Raw genomic sequence first — 18,998 nt, 5'->3', positions numbered from 1 at the left:
TTTTAACTTCAAACAGATGACTGCTTGCAATTTCTTTAAGATATCAGTGGTTGGGAAGTTGTTGGAATTGATTGTTAGGGATGAGATTACGGAGTACCTGGAGGCACATGACAAGATAGGCCAAAGCCAGCATATTTTCCTGAAAGGAAAATCCTGCCTGACAAACCTACTTCAATTCTTTGAGGAAATAACAAGCAGGGTAGACAAAGGAGATGCAGTGGATGTGGGGTGTACTTGGATTTTCAGAAGGCCTTTGACAAGGTGCCGCACATGAGGCTGCTTAGCAAGATAAGTTCCCATGGAATTACAGGGGAGTTACTAGCATGGGTGAGCATTCGCTGATCAGCAGAAAACAGAAAGTGGGAATAAAAGGATCCTATTCTGGCTGGCTGCTGGTTACCAGTGGAGTTCCACAGGGGTTGGTGTTGGGACCACTGCTTTTTACGATTTGGATTATGGGATTAATGGACTTGTGGCTAAATTTGTTGATGATAGGTGGAGGAACGGGTAGTGTTGAGGAAACAGAGAGCCTGCAGAGAGACTTAGATAGTTCAGGGGAATGGGCAAAGAAGTGGCAAATAAAATACAATGTTGGAAAGTGTATGGTCATGCACTTTGGTGGAAGAAAATAATAGACTGTTATTTAGATGGGGAGAGAATTCAAAATGCAGAGCTGCAAAAGGACTTGGGAGTCCTTGTGCAAGATACCCTAAAGGTTAACCTTCAGGTTGAGTTGGTTGTGAAGAAAGCAAATGCAATGTTGGCATTCATTTCTAGAGGTATAGAATGTAAGAGCAGGGATGTGATGTTGAGGCTCTATAAGGCACTCATGAGACCACACTTGGAGTATTGTGTGCAGTTTTGGGCTCCTTATTTTAGAAAGGATATACTGACATTGGAGAGGGTTCAGAGAAGATTCACGAGAATTATTCCAGGAATGAAAGGGTTACTGTATGAGGAACGTCTGGTAGCTCTTGGGCTGTATTCCCTGGAGTTCAGGAGAATGAGGGGGGATCTCATTGAAACATTCTGAATGGTAGAAGGCCTGAACAGATTAGATATGGCAAAGTTATTTCCCATGGTAAGGGAGTCCAGGACAAGAGGGCACGACTTCATGATTGAAGGATGTCCATTTAGAACAGAGATGCGGAGAGATTATTTTATTCAGAGGGTGGCAAATCTGTGGAATTTGTTGCCATGAGCAGCTGTGGAGGCCAAGTCATTGGGTGCATTTAAGGCAGAGATTGATAGGTTCTTGATCAAGGGGTATGGGGTGAAGGCAGGGGAGTGGGGATGACTGGAAGAATTGGATCAGCCTGTGATTGAATGGCGGAGTAGACTCAATGGGCTGAATGGCCTGCTTCTGCTCCTATATCCTATGGTCTTAAGAACTGAAGACTGGTTGAAGGAGTTGAGCGAGGAATATTTATTAGAAGTTTAACTTTGTCATAAAACAGCTCTGATCTTTTGGAAAGGTTGTCCTGCTGCAGTAGGAAGCCGAGTTTAGCAAAAAACCCTCTCAGACCCTTGAAAGTGAATATCCATTACAATGTGTGAATTCACAGAGGTGTTTTGGGTATGAGAGCCAGTGCAGGTCAGTGAACACTCAGTTGATGATGAAGTTACTGTAACTATTTGGGTTCCATTTAGAAAACACAAAGTACGCCAAAGAGCAGCTTTAGTGATTGTGCCATAGAAATGCCAAAGAGTAATTTTTTCAGCTATATTTTAAACAAACAGCCAGTTTCATGTTAATTGAATCCATACAGTTTCTGTGATATCCTCCACCCCAATCCTCCAAGAAGAGAATAAAAATGACTCATTAGGAGAACTGAGTTACTTTTGACACATATTCACATGTATGAGTCAATACGTTAGTAACACAATTTCTGTCATGGGAATTCAGTTCCCCTTTGATCTGAAGTCTGGCTGTCCTCTCATGCAGCCAGCACATGCACAAGACATTAAGGGACGGTGGACAGGCCACTACAGGCTGCTGCTGTGTCCCTCCGTTGCAATTTGTTCAGCACCGTGGGGTGTTAGGAACTGACTTATTTTTGGCTGATCGCAAAACCCTGCATTTCTGGGAAGCTGAGAATATTAGCATAAAGCTGCCAAGTTTGTTTCTTGGCAGCTATAAAGAATGAAACTGATTCTCTCAAAGTTTTTTTATCTTTCACGTGAAAATCGGCTGAGGGTTAAGTTGGAGGAGCCTCACCTTGGCTGGAGATTAGCTGAGAGTAATCTTGTCCCTTCAATCAGTTGCACCAAAGGCTTCCCGACACTGACACCATCTTCTCATTCGTTGATGCATGCACAAGTCAGGCCTCAGTGACTATGAAAGGTCTGTGCCCTCCTCAAGCCCTTCAGCCTTTATACGGCTAAACTGTCGCTGAACTTCCTCTTTAGTAAAATCTGGAGCACAGGATGTGGTGCTGACAGATCCTGGTTTCGAATGGCAAGCTGTTTTCATCCTGAACTTGTTTTGCTCTCAAACCATATTCCCCATTGGCACAAATTAAAAGCAGAAATCTAAATGTGAAATCCAGATTGTTCCCATGCAGTTTTGGACATTTGCAAGAGATCTTGTTTTTTGTTTTCTTATTTTCATCACAAAAACAACCCGAAGAAAAGCCTTGGGAGGCTCTTTCGATTTGCAACCAGGAGGAGACCCTTCAACTGCTCAGCCTGCTGCTCCACTTATGGTTGCTGTGTACATTCACCTCCTGATCTCCTGACTCAACAAGGCATACACTGACACTGATAGTCCCAATTCCGTTTCAGTTCCAGTTCCATCACCCCTTGAGTGAAGCAATGTTCCTGGTTTCATTTCTGGTCATCCTAGTTCAAAACCCAAGGGCACAGCTCACATGTCCCTGATTTCCCCAGAAAGGAAATATTTTCTATGTATTGTCTTCTTCCATTTTAGCCCACTCAGTTAGATTGCCACTCTAAGGATTATTGACTGAGTCTGTGGAGTCTGTTATCAGACGTTCACTGCAATGGTCTTGATGAATCTGTGCTATGCCCAGCTTCTAAGACCAAGGAAAGATTTGGTAACTGGCGCCAACAAGCCGCATGGTCCACGAGGTTCAATGCCAGCCTGAGCTGTCAATTCAATTGGTGCAGGGATGCAGAACATGTTGCAGAGGGCATAGGTGCTGGGACCGCTTCTTTTCACATTATATGTCAATGATCTGGTTGACAGAATTGATGGCTTTGTGGACAAGTTTGTGGATGATACAAAGATAGATGGAGGGGCAGTCAGTGGTGAGGAAGTAGACTGTCTGCCGAATGACTTGGACAGATTAGGAGAAATAGGCAATCCCAGCATATGTCAGAAAATTTGTTGTCTTGTGGCAGCAGTACATTCACAAAATTAATTTGTAATTAATTAATCTGTACCTCAATATATTAATGCAAACTATAAGATAATAAGAAGTGCACATAAAAAAATTAAATAAGTAATGAAAAAGAGGGAAAAATAGTGAGGTAGTGTTCATGAGTTCACTGTCCATTCAGAACTCTGATGGTGGAGGGGAGGAAGCTGTTCCTGAAACATTGAGTGTGTGTCTTCAGGCTCCTGTACCTCCTCATTGAAGGTAGCAATGGGAAAAGGGCATGTACAGGTGATGGGGGTCCTTAATAATGGATGCTGCCTTTTTGAGGCATTGCCTTTTGAAGGTGTTCTGGATGCTGGGGAGGCTGGTGCCTACGATGGAACTGGCTGAGTTTACAACTTTCTGCAGCTTTTTCCAATCCTGTGCAGTGGCCCCTCCATACCAGACAGTAATACAACCAGTTAGAATGCTCTCCACGGTACACCTGTAGAAATTTGTGAGTGTCTTTGGTAACATACCAATTCTCCTCAAACTTCTAAAGAAAAATAGTCACTGCTGTGCCTTCTTTGTAATTGCATTCATATGTTGGGCCCAGGATAGATCTTTAGAGATGTTGACACACAGGAAATTGAATGCTCACCCTTTCCACTTCTGATCCCTCAACAAGGACTGGTGTGTGTTCCTTCGACTTACCCTTTCTGAAGCCCACAATCAATTCCTTGGTCTTACTGATGTTGAGTGCAAGGTTGTTGTTGTGACACCACTCAACGAGGTGATTTATCTCACTCCTGCATGCCTCCTTGTCACCATCTGAGATTCTGCCAGCAATAGTTGTGCTGTCAGCAAATTTATAGATGGCATTTGAGCTGTGCCTAGCCACACAGCAGTGGGCTCAGCATACATCCTTGAGGTGCACCAGTGTTGACTGTCAGCGAGGAGGAGATGTTATTTCCGATCGGCACAGAATGTTGAATAGGTTAAGACTTTATTTACTGGAGCACAGGAGAATGAGGGGAAATTTTATGGAGGTATACAAAATTATGATGGGTATAGATAGAGTGCATACATGTAGGCCTTTTCCCCTCATTTTGGGTGAGAGTAGAACTAGAGGTAACACACATCAAAGTTGCTGGTGAACGCAGCAGGCCAGGCAGCATCTCTAGGAAGAGGTACAATCGACGTTTCAGGCCGAGACCCTTCGTCAGGACTAACTGAAGGAAGACCTAGTAAAAGATTTGAAAGTTGGAGGGAGAGGGGGAGATCTAAAATGATAGGAGAAGACAGGAGGGGGAGGGATGGAGCCAAGAGCTGGACAGTTGATTGGCAAAGGGGATACGAGAGGATCATAGGACAGGAGGCCCAGGGAGAAAGACAAGGGCGGGGGGGGGGGAACCCAGAGGATGGGCAAGGGGTATATTCAGAGGGACAGAGGGAGAAAAAGGAAAGTGAGAGAAAGAATGTGTGTATAAAAATAAGTAACAGATGGGGTACGAGGGGGAAGTGGGGCATTAGCAGAAGTTAGAGAAGTCGATGTTTATGCCATCAGGTTGGAGGCTACCCAGACGGAATATAAGGTGTTGTTCCTCCAACCTGAGTGTGGCTTCATCTTTACAGTAGAGGAGGCCGTGGAGAGACATGTCAGAATGGGAATGGGATGTGGAATTACAATGTGTGGCCACTGGGAGATCCTGCTTTCTCTGGCGGACAGAGTGTAGATGTTCAGCAAAGCGATCTCCCAGTCTGCGTCGGGTCTTGCCAATATATAAAAGGCCACATCGGGAGCACCGGACGCAGTATATCACCCCAGCCGACTCACAGGTGAAATGTCACCTCACCTGGAAGGACTGTCTGGGGCCCTGAATGGTGGTAAGGGAGGAAGTGTAAGGGCATGTGTAGCACTTGTTCCGCTTACACGGATAAGTGCCAGGAGGGAGATCAGTGGGGAGGGATGCGGGGGGGACGAATGGACAAGGGAGTCGCGTAGGGAGCGATCCCTGAGAACTAGAGGTCATAGGTTTAGGGTGAAAGATGAAATATTTAAGGGGAAACTAAGAGGAAACTTCTTCATTCAGAGGGTCATGTGAGTGTGGAAAAAGCTGTCAGTGTAAGTGGTAGATGTGGGTTCAATTGTCGCACTTAAGAAAAGTTTGGATAGATGCGTGGATAGGAGGGGAGGCATATGGTCTGAGTGCAGGTAAGTGGGATGAGGCAGAAGATCAGGTTGGCATGGACTAGGTATGCCAAAGGGCCTGTTTCTATGCTGTAGTACTCTCTGACCACGACTCCATTGATAAAGTGGCCCCGTTTCTTTTCGGTGTGATCCATGAAACCGAAACAGGAAAAAATCCTGAACAGTTTGCTTGTGCCACCATCTATCACAAATGCAATGCATTTACAGAGCAGGAGACACAAGAGATTGCAGTCGCTGGAATCTGGATCAACGCACAAAACACAGGTTAGGCAGTATCTATGGAGGGAAATAAACAATCGATGTTTCAAGCTGAGACCCTTCATCTTCACTGGATGAAAGGTCTCAGCCTGATGAATCAAGTGCCCATTTCCCTCCTGACCCACTAAGTTCCTCCAGCGTTTAGTGTGTTGGGTTGTCCTTATGCTGGAGAAAGGATATACTTGGATCTGAGGGAGCACAATGAAGACTTGCCAGTGTGTTTCTCAAGATGCACTTGGCATTGTTCAACGAGGATAGGTTGGGAGCCTATAACCTTTAGAGTTCAGAAGAATGAGAAGTGATGCCTTTGAATCCTACAGGATTCCAAAGCCAGTTTGCTAATTGGATTTGGAAATGAGGAATGTTAATGTAAGTAAAAGAAAACAATTATTGAAACACTCAACAGGTCAAGCAGCATCTATGGAGAGAGAAACAGTTAATGATTCAGATCAAAAGGCTTTTAACTTGTAATGCTAACGCTGTTTTTATTTTTACCTCTCAACATGCACCAATGTCATCATGATTCTTTTAGTTTATTTTGTCATGTAAGATACGTCTAATTTATGCCAATTTAAGTTTATGTTAACTTACACTCACTGGCCACTTTATTAGGTACATCTGTGCACCTGCTCGTTAATGCAAATATCTAATCAGCAACTCAATGCATAAAAGCATGCAGATATGGTCAAGAGGTTCAATTGTTTTTCAGACCAAACATCAGAATGGGGAAGAAATGTGATCTAAGTGACTTTGACTGTGGAACAATTGTTGGTGCCAGATAGGGCATCTCAGAAACTGCTGATCTCCTGGGAATTTCACGCACAACAGTCTCTAGAGTTTACAGAGAATGGAGCAAAAAGCCAAATAAAATCATCCAGTGAGTGGCAGTTCTGTGGACGAAAATGACTTGTTGATGAGAGAGGTCAGAGGAGAATGGCCAGACTGGTTCAAGCTGACAGGAAGGCGACAGGAACTCAAATGACTACGTGCTACAACAGTGGTGTGCAGAAGAGCATATTTGAATGTACAACACATCGAACCTTGAATTGGATGTGTTACAGCGGCAGAAGACCATGGACGTGCACTTAATGGCCACTTTATTAGGTACAGGATTAGGCAATAAACTTAAACTTTGAAACTTGAACTTGGGATTTTGTTCTTCAGAATTGTAGATGGTGGGAGTTAATTGATGGGAATAGACATGCATTATTCAGCCCTTGAAAACTGTGTGGTAATAGTCAGTGCAATCCCATGGCTCTGTAGTTTCTTGGAGTGATCTAGTATTATGGTAGTTTATACATCAGGAATTGACTGGTATAATTTGGTCCAATGGAGTTGTATTCAATGGGAATGATTTGGTCCTGTGGTAATGTTCACAAAGGGATTCAAAGCGTGTCCTTTGGTCCCTTAGAATTCATTTAATGGGAGTAAATGAGGCAGGAATTAAAGTAGTAAGAGTAATTAAGAAATTGTATGGAAGTGGGAGTGAAGGGGAAGTGATATGGTGTGCTGGAATGCTCCATAAAGGTCACAGATGACAAATGATTTTGTCCACTGGGATCTGTGACTCAATCAGCTTTACAGTTTGATCAGTGATTTGGTGCTTGAACATTTCGGGAAACAATAAAACAATGACAAAACACATGGATCACCCACCCTTCTTTTTATGACAGGGTCTGCAGTCTCAGAAAACTGGGATCTTTGATTACTTTTGGATATAAAACACAAATATCAATGAGTTGATAAGATGGTGGTCTTGGGAAGCATCAAGTGCTTAGCCCTGTAAAAGATATTTCTTGCCCTCATTGTATATGAAATAATGGCAAGGCTTATGTTTTTGACTTCATACAGCAGGATCTGTATCATTTTGCTTTTGAGAATGTTGACGTCTATGCAGTCCAGCCTACCTGCCCAAGTGTTATTTTAACAGGAGCTAACAGAGCTGACTGCATTTGTAAAGGGCCCCTGGTTGAGTGTCATTATATTCTGAAACATCTAACTTCTGTGTGAAGAACAATGTAGAAACCAAAGTTCTAGGTCATTAATCTTTATCACTTCACCTGAAAAACTTTGAATGTTACACACATTATTGATAATTGTGATACAATCTTGTTGCGAAATTGAAGACACAAGAAACTGCAGATACTGGAATCTAGAGTAACAAACTTCTAGAAAAACTCAGCAGTTTAGGCACAACCATAGAAGAAAAAGCAGAGTTGAGAACTGAAATGTTGGCTATACTTCTCCAAAGTGTAGACTGAATGGCTGGCAATTCATTGGGTTATACTCAGTGACCTGTCCTGATTTCTGTCTTGTTATCAACCCTGGTTTGACTTTCCCTTCTGTTCCAACAGTCAGAATGACTGCAAGCCCACTTTGACCTGCCGATGGCAAACTTAGAGACATTCAGTCATGTTAATAATCTTCAAAGCCCAAGTCCTTAAACTCCTTCACATGAATGGCTGTGAAAATTTGAAACACTCTCTCCTCCAAAAAATAATCTGTTGAGACAAGTTTCAAAGATGATATTGATTGGTTTGAAGGCTGTGGGACCTGTAGTGGACAGAATCAGAATCAAGAATCGAGATTGTTTAATGTCATTTCCAGTACACAAGTGTGAAGGAGAACGGAATAATTGTTACTCCAGATCCGATGCAGCACAAAAAAAAACACATTAAGATAAGGGACAATAATAAAAAAACACAATAACTACAGATAGCTCGTATACTGTATATAGATTGATTGTATGCCCATAAAGTGACGCTGGGCACATGAGTGTCTGTACATAAGGTGACTGACAGGAAATGATAAAGTAGTGGTGGGTGGGGGTGCGGAGGGGTGGGTTAGCGAGTGGTGGTGTTGATCAGCTTTACTGCTTAGGAAGGTAACTGCTTCTGCGTCTGGTGGCCTGGCGTGGATGCTATGTCACCTCCTAACTGATGGGAGTGGGACAAACAGTCCATGAGCAGGGTGGGTAGGATCCTTTCTGATATTACAGGCTCTTTTCTGTCACCTTTCTGTATATATGTCCTTGATGGTGGGTGGCTGATGCTGGTGATGTGTTGGGCAGTTTTGACTACCTGTTGCAGAGCATTCCTGTCTGCAGTGTGGTTTCCGCACCAAGCAGTGATATAGCTTGTTAGGATGCTCTCCACTGTGCATCTATGGAATGCATATGGATGTGCAAAGTTCAGCTCTCCTCAGCTTCCTCAGAAAGTGAGCTTTCCTGACTGTGTACAATGTGTCTTGGGACCGTGAGGGGTTGTGTGCTGCCAATGGAAAGAGGGGTGTGGGTGGTGCAAGTTCTCCTGAAGTCGATAACCATCTCCTTTCTCTTGTTGACATTGAGGAAGAGGTTATATACCTGGCACCAGGCCTCGAGCTCTTCCACCTCCTCTCCTTAGGCCGTCTCATTGTTGTTGGCGATAAGGCCCACCACTGTCATGTCATCAGCGAACTAAATAATGTGATTAATTGGGTCTTTGGCCGTGTAGTCATGTGTGAGCAGAGTGTACAGCAATGGGACCAGCTACAGTTTAACTTAGCAGAGGAACTAATAGAGTTAATGACCTGATCCAATGATTGGATTTGCATCTTACTAAGATTATTCTGATCATTAATGTGGCTTTCTTGGATTACCTCCACTCTCTTGCAATGGGAAACTCTGTGGAACTTCATGCCCAGAGGATTCTTACTCCCACAGCGCACTCAGATTGATATCGTGCCCACTGACGTGGTTCAACATCCTGAGGTACGTCACAGGAGACTTTCAAATTTCAAAGTTCAAGGTCAATTTATTATGAAAGTATGTATATGTTACCATATGCTACCCTGAGATTCATTTCTTGTGGGCATTCATAATAGCACAAAAATACAATAGAATCGTTGAAAACTACACACAAAGACAGACAAACAGCCATTGTGCAAAAGATGACAAACTGTGCAAAATAAAAAAAAATATAATGAATAAATAATACTGGGAATCAGTGGGTGTGTTTTTTCCCATTCACTTTGAGAGCTTTTAAATGGATTAGGAACACTATCTGTTGCTGACCTTGTCAAGTTAATGGGGAGATTTCCCAGATTTATTACTGCAATGACAACTTGCTTTTGGATGGCATTTGCATTGTAAACAAAATCAGGACAATTTCTGGCATCTTAAATGAAATTAAAAAAAAACTAGACGTCGGATTCTGTACTCCCCCTCTGCATCTGGATGCTCGACTTCCTGGCCAACAGATCACAATCAATAAGGATAGGCAGCAGTACCTCTACCATAATTATCCTCAACACTGGTGCTCTGCAATACTGCGTCCACAGCCCGCTACTACATGCTTTTGTTTTGTCCCTCATGACAGGCAGAGGATACAAAATAGCGAGGGCAAGTACCACCAGACTCAAGGACAGTTTCCATCTCGCTTTATTAAGACTCTTGAATGGGCCTCTTATATGGGAAATGATGCACACTTGACCTCCCAATCTACCTCGTCATGACCTTTGCACTTTAGTTGTCAACCTGCACTGCACTTTCTCTGTAACTGTACCACTATATTCTGCCCTCTGTTTTCCTTTGTACTACCTCAATGTATTTCTGTATGGAATGATCTGTCTGAATGGTACGTAAACAAATGCTTTTACTCTATGTGACAAAAATAAACCAATGCCAATAGCACAACACCATAAGATATAGGAGCAGCATTAGACCATTTGGCCTATTGAGACTGCAGCAATCATGGCTGATTTTTTGTTTACTGAACCCCATTCGCTCATCTTCTCCCTGTAACCTTTAACTCTCTGCCTTAAATATGCCCAATGGCTTGGCCCCCACAATGAATTCCACAGATTCACCACACTCTGGGTGAAGAAATTCCTCCACGTCAGTTTTAAAGAGACGTTCCTTTATTCTGAGGCTGTGCTCCCAGATCTTAGACTCTCCTACTAGTGGAAGCATCCTCTCCACATCCACTCTGTCCAGGTCTTTTAGTTTCAATACGATCCCCCCTCATCCTTCTGAGCTCCATCAAGCACAGGCCCAGAGACATCAAACACTCCTCATATGTTGAACCTTTTGGTCCTGGGATCATTCTTGTGATTATGAATTATTCACTTTTAAAGTACTCCACCAGCTGTTTAACAGTTTTGGGATGTTGCATGCCCTTCATTAACATTGCAAAAAACATTCCCAGAAACGGTCCCCAGATGTAATCTTCCCACACTTTCAGAATGTGGCTACCAGTGGACATCTACATCTGATATGCACAAGGGACTAAGAGGCTCAAGGAGAATTGAAGCGTGATTCACTTTGGAAGGTTGAACTTGAAGGTGGAATACAAGGTCAATAACAGGATTCTTAGCAGTGTGGAGGAACAGAGGGAACTCGGGGTCCACGTCCACAGATCCCTAAAAGTTGCTGCACAAGTTGATAGGGCTGTTAAGACGACGTATGGTGTGTTGGCCTTCACTAGTCGAGGGGATTGAGTTCAAGAGCCGTGAGGTAATCTTGTAACTCTATAAAACTCTGGTTAGGCTACACTGGTCACCTCATAATAGGAAGGATGTGGAAGCTTTAGAGACGGTGTGGAGGAGATTTACCAGCATGTTGTCTGGATTAGAGAGCATGTGTTATGAGGAAAGATTAAGTGAACTAGGGCTTTTCTTTATAGTCTATGTACTCCACAAATCAATGAACTTGAGAAGAGTGATGTTGCTGTTACAGGGAAACAGGCTGATTTGCACAGAGTAAGCTCCCACAAATGTGAACAGGGTAAAAGGCTGATCATTTTGCCTCTGTGGCATTGTCTGAGGGAGAAATTTTGGCAAACTCAAAATGGAGGTGAGGGTGGGGTGGGGAAGGTGTAGAGGTTGCTGGTGATGAGCAAGCAGTCCAAACCTCCAAATCAAAAATAGTGTTGTGGGATCTTTTGCAAGATCCCAGACTTAATCTGAAAGACTGGCACATTGGCCCAATGACAATTCACTCAGCACGCAATATCGCCTGTTTATTCGTTTCCATAGATTCTGCTTAATCTGCTGAGTTCCTCCAGTAGTTGCTGTGTGTTTCTTCAGTTCTCATAGATGCTTGCTTTGCATGAGGATATTACGAAGAGCTTCAGGCTGAGGGAAATTGCGGGAGTAATAGAAAACACGAGAATGATATGAAAGCAAAATGCCTCTTTTGCCGTGATTGCAAGGGAGAAGACATCAAGATGAATTTGTTACCTGCTGAAGGCTTGGTTATTTTGATAAATGGGTGGGCGGGAGAAAGGCGAGGGCAGGTCTCTGGCACAGACAGTTGTTCTGCTGTAATTATTGAGCAGCGGAGCCACGGCAGATTATGATGAATGGAGATTGCAAAAGTTGTTTTTATCTGTTCCTGATTCACAGGAGGCTGAGCAGTTTGTGTGCTGGGGGCAGTGGGATGGCAATGAGGGGGTGGGGAGGGCAAGGCCAGGACGAGGTCAAAATTGCTCCAGAGTGTTCTCTCCTTCCTCTCTTCTCTCTCACACCGATTTGCACTCTGCATCGCAAACTTTAATTTTCCTGCTGTGAAATTGCACTATTTCCCTTTTGGGGCGGTGGAGTGTTGAACTTTAGTGGTTTTAATATGTTTCTACAGAACTTCCCCACCTCTGTTTTTCATGACAATTTATCGCCACAGCATGGGAACGACCTGCGGCCTACCATATCTGTGCCAACCATCAAACAACCTCCTGCTGATACTGACCCCCCCTTAACTCACCATCCTCTGTAGATTTCCCTGCTTTGGCAATCCAAGGGCTCACCCAGCTGCTTGATAAATGTAGTGAGAGCTTCAGCCTTTCAGGCAGTGTGTCCCACATTCCAACCTCCCTCTGGGGGTAAAAAAAAATCCCTCTAAATCTCTTAGTCCTCAGTTTAAACCTATGCCCTTTATTTTTGGATCTATTCACAACAGGAAAGGATGGCGTTTAATCAAATACAATCGGCTACCATCTATTTGTGGGCAGCGGGCGTCGAAAGCACTGATTAACGTCCACAGGTTTCAAGACTATGCAAACCACCAGAGTACAGTTTATCCAAGATTTGTGAATGTCTGTGAGAGCAGAACGAATGACAAGAACAGAGAACATTGCAGCACAGTACAGGCCCTTAGGCCCACAATGTTGTGCCAATATTTTAACCAACTCCAAGATCAATCTAACCCTTCCCTCCTACATAGCCCTTCTATCTTCCATGTGCCTATCTAAGAGTTTCTTAAAGTCCCCTTAATGTATCTTCCTCTACCCCCACAGAACGACCCACCACTCTGTGTAAAAAACATTCCTCTGACATCCTCTCCCATACTTTCCTCCATTCATCTAAGGATTATGCCCCCTCGTATTGGTCATTTCCACCCTGGGAAAAAGTCCCCAGATTTTGTTCCTTTTATCATTTCATTTTATCACTTTTATCACCTCTATAACCATATAACCCTATAACAATTATAGCATGGAAACAGCCCTTCTAGTCCGTGCCGAACTCTTACTCTCACCTAGTCCCACCGACCTGCACTCGGTCCATAACCCTCCATTCCTTTCCTGTCCGTATACCTATCCAGTTTAACTTTAAACAACAACATCAAACCTGCCTCAACCACTTCTGCTGGAAGCTCGTTCCACACAGCTACCACTCTCTGAGTAAAGAAATTCCCCCTCATGTTACCCCTAAACTTTTGCCCTTTAACTCTCAACTCATGTCCTCTTGTTTGAAACTCCCCCACTCTCAATGGAAAAAGCCTATCCACGTCAACTCTATCTATCCCCCTCATAATTTTAAACACCTCTATCAAGTTCCCTCTCAGGTCCTCTCTCATCCTCTTTTTCTCCAGAGAGAAAAGCCTTAGCTTGCTCATAAGCTATACTCTCTAATCCAGGCAGCATCCTGGCGAATCTCCTCTGCACCCTCTCTAAAGCTTGCTCTTCCTTCCTATAGTGAGGCGACCAGAATGGAACACGATATTCCTGATCACAAAAGGCCATGTGATTAAGTGAATAAAAGGTTCAGCATTCTTGCAGTTCTCCACTAACACAACAAGCAATCGGCTGGAGGACCTCAGCAAGTCAAGCGGCATCTGTGGGATGATCCAAAACACAAATAATTCCTTTCCCCACACAAGTGCTGCTTGACCCATTGAATTCCTCCAGCAGGTCGTTTGTTGCTCCAGATTCCAGCATTTGCACTCTCTGGTGTATTACTGGTGCTGTAAGTGGCTCAGAAGTGCAAGGATGCTTTGCATCAGTTCTCCAGCCCAAGCCGTGCTCTTCTCTAAAAATCGTGCTGATGGAATGGTGAATCTCTGTGTCAGAGGAGTTCTGGACACAGAAATTGCTCACTAGCCCATGATATCACAGCCAGTGCAAGCACAAAGTTCAATAATTTCAAAATTCAAAGTAAATTTATTATCAAAACACAAATCTCTCACCATATGCTACTTTGAGATTCATTTTCTTGCAGGCATTCACAGTAGAACAAAGAAATACAATAAAATCAATGAAAAACTACACAAAGACTGTTAACCATTGTGTAAAAAAGCCAAACTGTGCAAATAGAAAATAAAATAATAAATAAATAAACAAATAGATTAAAAAATTAATAAATAGAAATACTGAGAACATAAGTTATAGAGTCCTTGAAAATGAGTTCATAGGTTGTGGAGTCAGTTCAGAGTTGTGGTGAGTGAAGTTATCTGCACAAGTTCAGGAGCCTGATGGTTCTAGTTATAACTGAACCTGGTGGAGTGAGTCCTGAGGCTCCTGTACCTCCTTCCTGATGGCAGCAGTGAGAAGAGAGCATGGCCCGGAAGGTGGGGGTCCCTGATGATGGATACTCCTTACTTGTCACAGCGGTCCTTGTCGGTGTGCTCAACGGTGGGGTGGGCTTTACCTGTGATGGACTGGACTGTATCCACTAACTTTTGTGGAGCCAATTTTAAATGTTTCTACGCATCAGGCAAATGATGGTGCTCAAGACAGCAAATGCCTGATTTCACCCACTTACCAGGTTGACCAAAGCCAAGGGGAGTAGAATTCTTGCTCTTATGTAGATCGGGGTTCCCAACCTTTTTTATGCCATGGACCCCTACCAGTAACCAACATTGGGAACCCCTGATGTAGCTAGATTTTGCAGAAAGCAAGGATGACAATGGGAGGAATCAGTCCCATAGAATTCTTACGCATTGCGTGTGGATGATTGGAATAACGTGAGGTATCCTCCGCTTTAAGCGAGCTTACAGCTGAGGGATGAGCACATGGAAAGGGACAGGAAGTGGATTAATACATGAACTAGAAGTCCGCGGAGGAGGTGAAATTAATGGGGGGAGGGAATGGAAGCACAATGATCGCGCCATCAAAGCAAAGTTGGGGAGTAATCACTATTCAGAGAGTAAACAATGTAACCAAAGCTTTGCCTGGGCCACACTTGAAGCCTGGCATGTTGTTCTGGTTACCCCATCGCAGGAAGTCTATGGAGGCTGTGGAGCGGGTGCAGGATGCGGCCTTGATTAGAGGGCATGGGTTGTTTTCTCTGGAATGTCAGTGGCTGAGGGGTGACCTGATAGAGGTTTATAAGATTATGTGAGGGATAGATAGGGTAGACAGTCAGTATTGCTTTCCTAGAGTGGAAATGTTGAATAGCAGATGACATAGGTTGAAGATGGGGTGGCAGGGACGTTTAAAGGGGATGTGCAATACAAGGTTTTCTCTACACAGACACTGCTGGGTGTCTGGAATATGCTGCTAGGGGTGGCGGTGTAAATAGATGTGTTAGAGGTGTTTAAAAGGCTATTAGACAGGCACATAAATATGCAGGGAATGGAGTGATACAGGTCATGTGCAGGCAAAAGGGATTAGTTTAAACTGGAATAACAGTCAGCACGGATGTCATGGGCTGAAGGGCCTGTGCTGTACTGTTCTATGCTCTATGACTTTGGAGCCAAGAAAAATAGTACAGCTAGCAATTAGGACTGTATAAATTTGTGTCAACTGTCACTGGCGGTTGGCGGCGGCGGCGGCGGCGGCGGCGGCGGCGGGCGGGGGGCGGGGGGTCACTTTCTCAGTAGTAGGTTAGAAGTCAGTGATTTAATGGTCCGCACCAAAAATCTGGTCTCTGGTCTGACACTTTAATATCATGCTGAGGTGATGACCCACTCTCGCAGGTGACTGTAAAAAAAACCTTATTGCACCACCTTAAAGGAAAATGGAGACATATGGCTCTGGCAGAAATTTACCCTGCCGATCAACCTCACGGATGAAGGAGGTTATCTACTTATTATGCCACTGCTGTTTGTGGGAGCTTGCAATGCACAATTTGACTGCATATATTAAAACTTCAAGAGAATTTTGTTGGCTGTGAGGTGGCGAGGACCACTGTGACGGGCGCCGTAGAAACGTGTGTCTCTCCTGCTATGTAAACCAGCTCAGCCGTTGAAAACACAAACTAGACTTGGTCCAACGCCAGGTTAATACCCAGGGGATCATTTCTGCCTTTGCTAGCTTGGGATGCTAGCTTTGCCAGCCTGGTGGTTTGTGGTGAGCGGGATATTAGTCCAAGCGTGCCTGTCTGTGATGAGTTATGTAACAACACACAAACTGCTGGAGGAACTTAGCTAGCCAGGTAGGATCTGTGGAGGAAAATGGACTGTTGACATTTCAGACCGATACCCTGCAGCACAGGAGTTAATGTCTATGGTGAGCGCATATCAGCTGTCAGCAACTTTCTGACCTTTTGATAGTCAGAATCGAAACAAATCGGCAAACCTTCAGGCAGAGCGCATCTAAACTACACGGCTGCTTGAGAATTTCGCACCCCTCACACTGACGAGGGTAGCGCACATTTGAGAAGCGAGCTTCATACACAGAGTGGTTTGGCCCCCGCATCACCTTGGTGGTTCACATATTACTCGCTGCTGTTGGAGAGTGGGGGAGTGGGGGAGGGCAGCGAGAAGAAAGAAATGTCTCTTCCCAGGCAGGAATCAAATCCAAACAGCACGATTATAATTTTGCCACACGCGGTACATATCAGGAACCTTTTCCTCCAATCCTAAACCCGTCAACACTCCTTAACCTTGTCACTGCTCATAGTCGAAGCAAAACCTTCCAACCTGCCCTTAAACAAAAAAAGCTTAACTCGACTGGCAAGCTCTTAAGTATTGGCCCCGTTTACGGGAACCATATTAGCTATAATTTATTGATAAATACTACTTTTGCCCTGCATACACATCAAAGAGTAAATCCTTGGCATCTGATTATGAAGCATTTTCTTGTATTACAACAAAGCATATAATTTATCTTTCTCACCAGGCAATGTTAATAACATTTGACCGCATTTCATAGTTATAGGATAGAATCATATGCTCCAATATAAATATTCGTGGCAGGCCGCTAATTAAGGTAACTAACATTGAAAGAAATATTGCCTCAGACTTACCTTGACAATTCTTAGTTTCTTTACTAATGAAGTGGCAGTATACGAATGCAGATTAGTTCCACATCAGAGCTGTGAAGGCAATGCTCCAGTACTGCTCTCCAGATTGTCTCAACGTTAATAAAAATAAAAAGACACGCACGCTTACACATACACACAGCCAAAGGAAAAGAAAAAGGAATTAAGTTTTAAAAGCCCTCCCCTCATTGTCATAGCCAGTCCTCTTGACTAAATCTGTTCCTTCAGTTTCCTGTTTCTCTGTAGCCTTGGCAGCCGTCACTGCATGGATGTGGGAGAAACTCAAATACTTTCTTATTGCTGCCTCTTCCTGTCTGGCTGTTATCCAGTGCTCAGATTTTCTTATTTTACAGCTTTAATAGTGTATTTCCTATATGATTACCCCATCCCTGCTTGAAAAGGCCTCCCACACTATCATGCGTTTGACACGGTAACACAATACTGATTACACCATCCATGTGTGCAATGGCAACACTTTGTAATTTTGCTGTGTTTGCAGATTTTTTTTCACTGAGCTTCCTATTTTCTATTCAAGGTGTCATACCCTGAGATCTTGCCATAGAACGCCTTTGCCCCTTGCCACTCTCTAAGGCTTTCGAACGGTTTTTAAAAAACATCGACGATGGGTAATTAAGAAAAAAAAATCAAAATTTACCAGATTTCTGTATTCACCAAAATGTCTGTGGAAATCTGGAATGTCTGACAGCAAGTGGTTCTCTACAGGGCTTGATTTATTCAGGTTTTCTCTAATCTCATTATGGATTTGTCGCATCAAGTAAGGAGAAATGCAATGGAGTTACATTGTCAGATACCTTCAATAAATGCATCCATCAGCCAGGGTGAGATGAGAAATATGGCACCAGTGGGTGCAACTTTAGAGGCAGGCAGGTAATCGAGGGCACGATCTGTGCAGAATGTTTACATGGTAACTGGTGATACAAGTCAGAGGTGTTGGACTGCAGCTTGAACCAATCTGTCCATTCTCCTCTGACCTCTCTCACTAATCATCACTTATTGGATGCTTCTTGCTTTCCACACCATCCTCTATAAACTCTAGAAACTGTTGTGTGTGAAAATCCCAGGGGATTAGGAGTTTCTGAGATACTCAAACCATCCATTCTGGCACCAACAATTATTCCACAGTCAAAGTCACTCATATCACATTTCTTCCTCATTCTGACATTTGGTCCGACCAACAACTGAATCTCTTGACCACATCTGCATGCTTTTATGTATTGAGTTGCTGCCACATGATTGGCTGATTAGATAATTGCATTAACGAGGTATGTAGTTGGTCCTAATAAAGTGGCAACTGAATGTAAATAAAAAATGTAAAAGGTAAATAATGATATAGTGTTCATGGGTTCATGGACTGTTCAGAAATCTGATGGAGGGGAAGAAGCTGTTCTTGAATCGTTGAGTGTGTGTCTTCAGGCTCCTGCACCTCCTCCCCGATGGTAGTAACAAGAAGAGGGCATGTCCCGGATGGTGAGGGTCCTTAATGATGACTGCTGTATTCTTAAGGGTGGTGAGGGTTTCGCCTGCAATGGAGCTAGCTGAGATTGCAACCGTTTTCAATCCTGTGCATCAGAGTCTCTGTACCAGATACAACCAGTCAGTTTGCTCTCCGCCATCCATCCGTAGAAATTTGCGAGTCTTTGCTGACATAGAAATTCTCCTCAAACCCATAATGAAGTAAAATCACTGGTGTGGCTTCTTTGTGATTGCGCTGCTGACCCCTCAATGAGGAC

General features: G+C 43.7%; 1 protein-coding gene across 2 annotated transcripts in view; it reads right to left on the bottom strand.

Annotated features, from left to right (window-relative positions):
• The window catches only part of LOC134340346 (activin receptor type-1-like), a 133,687-nt gene extending 116,200 nt beyond the window's left edge, over window positions 1-17,487 (bottom strand). The window contains exon 1 of one of the 2 annotated variants that reach the window (XM_063037480.1): window positions 17,233-17,487. The gene's annotated coding sequence lies outside the window, so the exon portion shown is untranslated. Of the gene's footprint in view, window positions 1-2,218; window positions 2,336-17,232 lie in introns of those variants that run through there. The other variant, XM_063037481.1, reaches the window with a different exon arrangement.
• Between the last annotated feature and the right edge of the window lie 1,511 nt (window positions 17,488-18,998).

The sequence above is a fragment of the Mobula hypostoma genome, chromosome X1 (genome assembly GCF_963921235.1).
Source record: "Mobula hypostoma chromosome X1, sMobHyp1.1, whole genome shotgun sequence".
Taxonomy (NCBI): Eukaryota; Metazoa; Chordata; class Chondrichthyes; order Myliobatiformes; family Myliobatidae; genus Mobula; species Mobula hypostoma.
The sequence above is the reverse complement of the archived record's forward strand: the minus strand, read 5'-3'. Positions and strand labels throughout refer to the sequence as shown.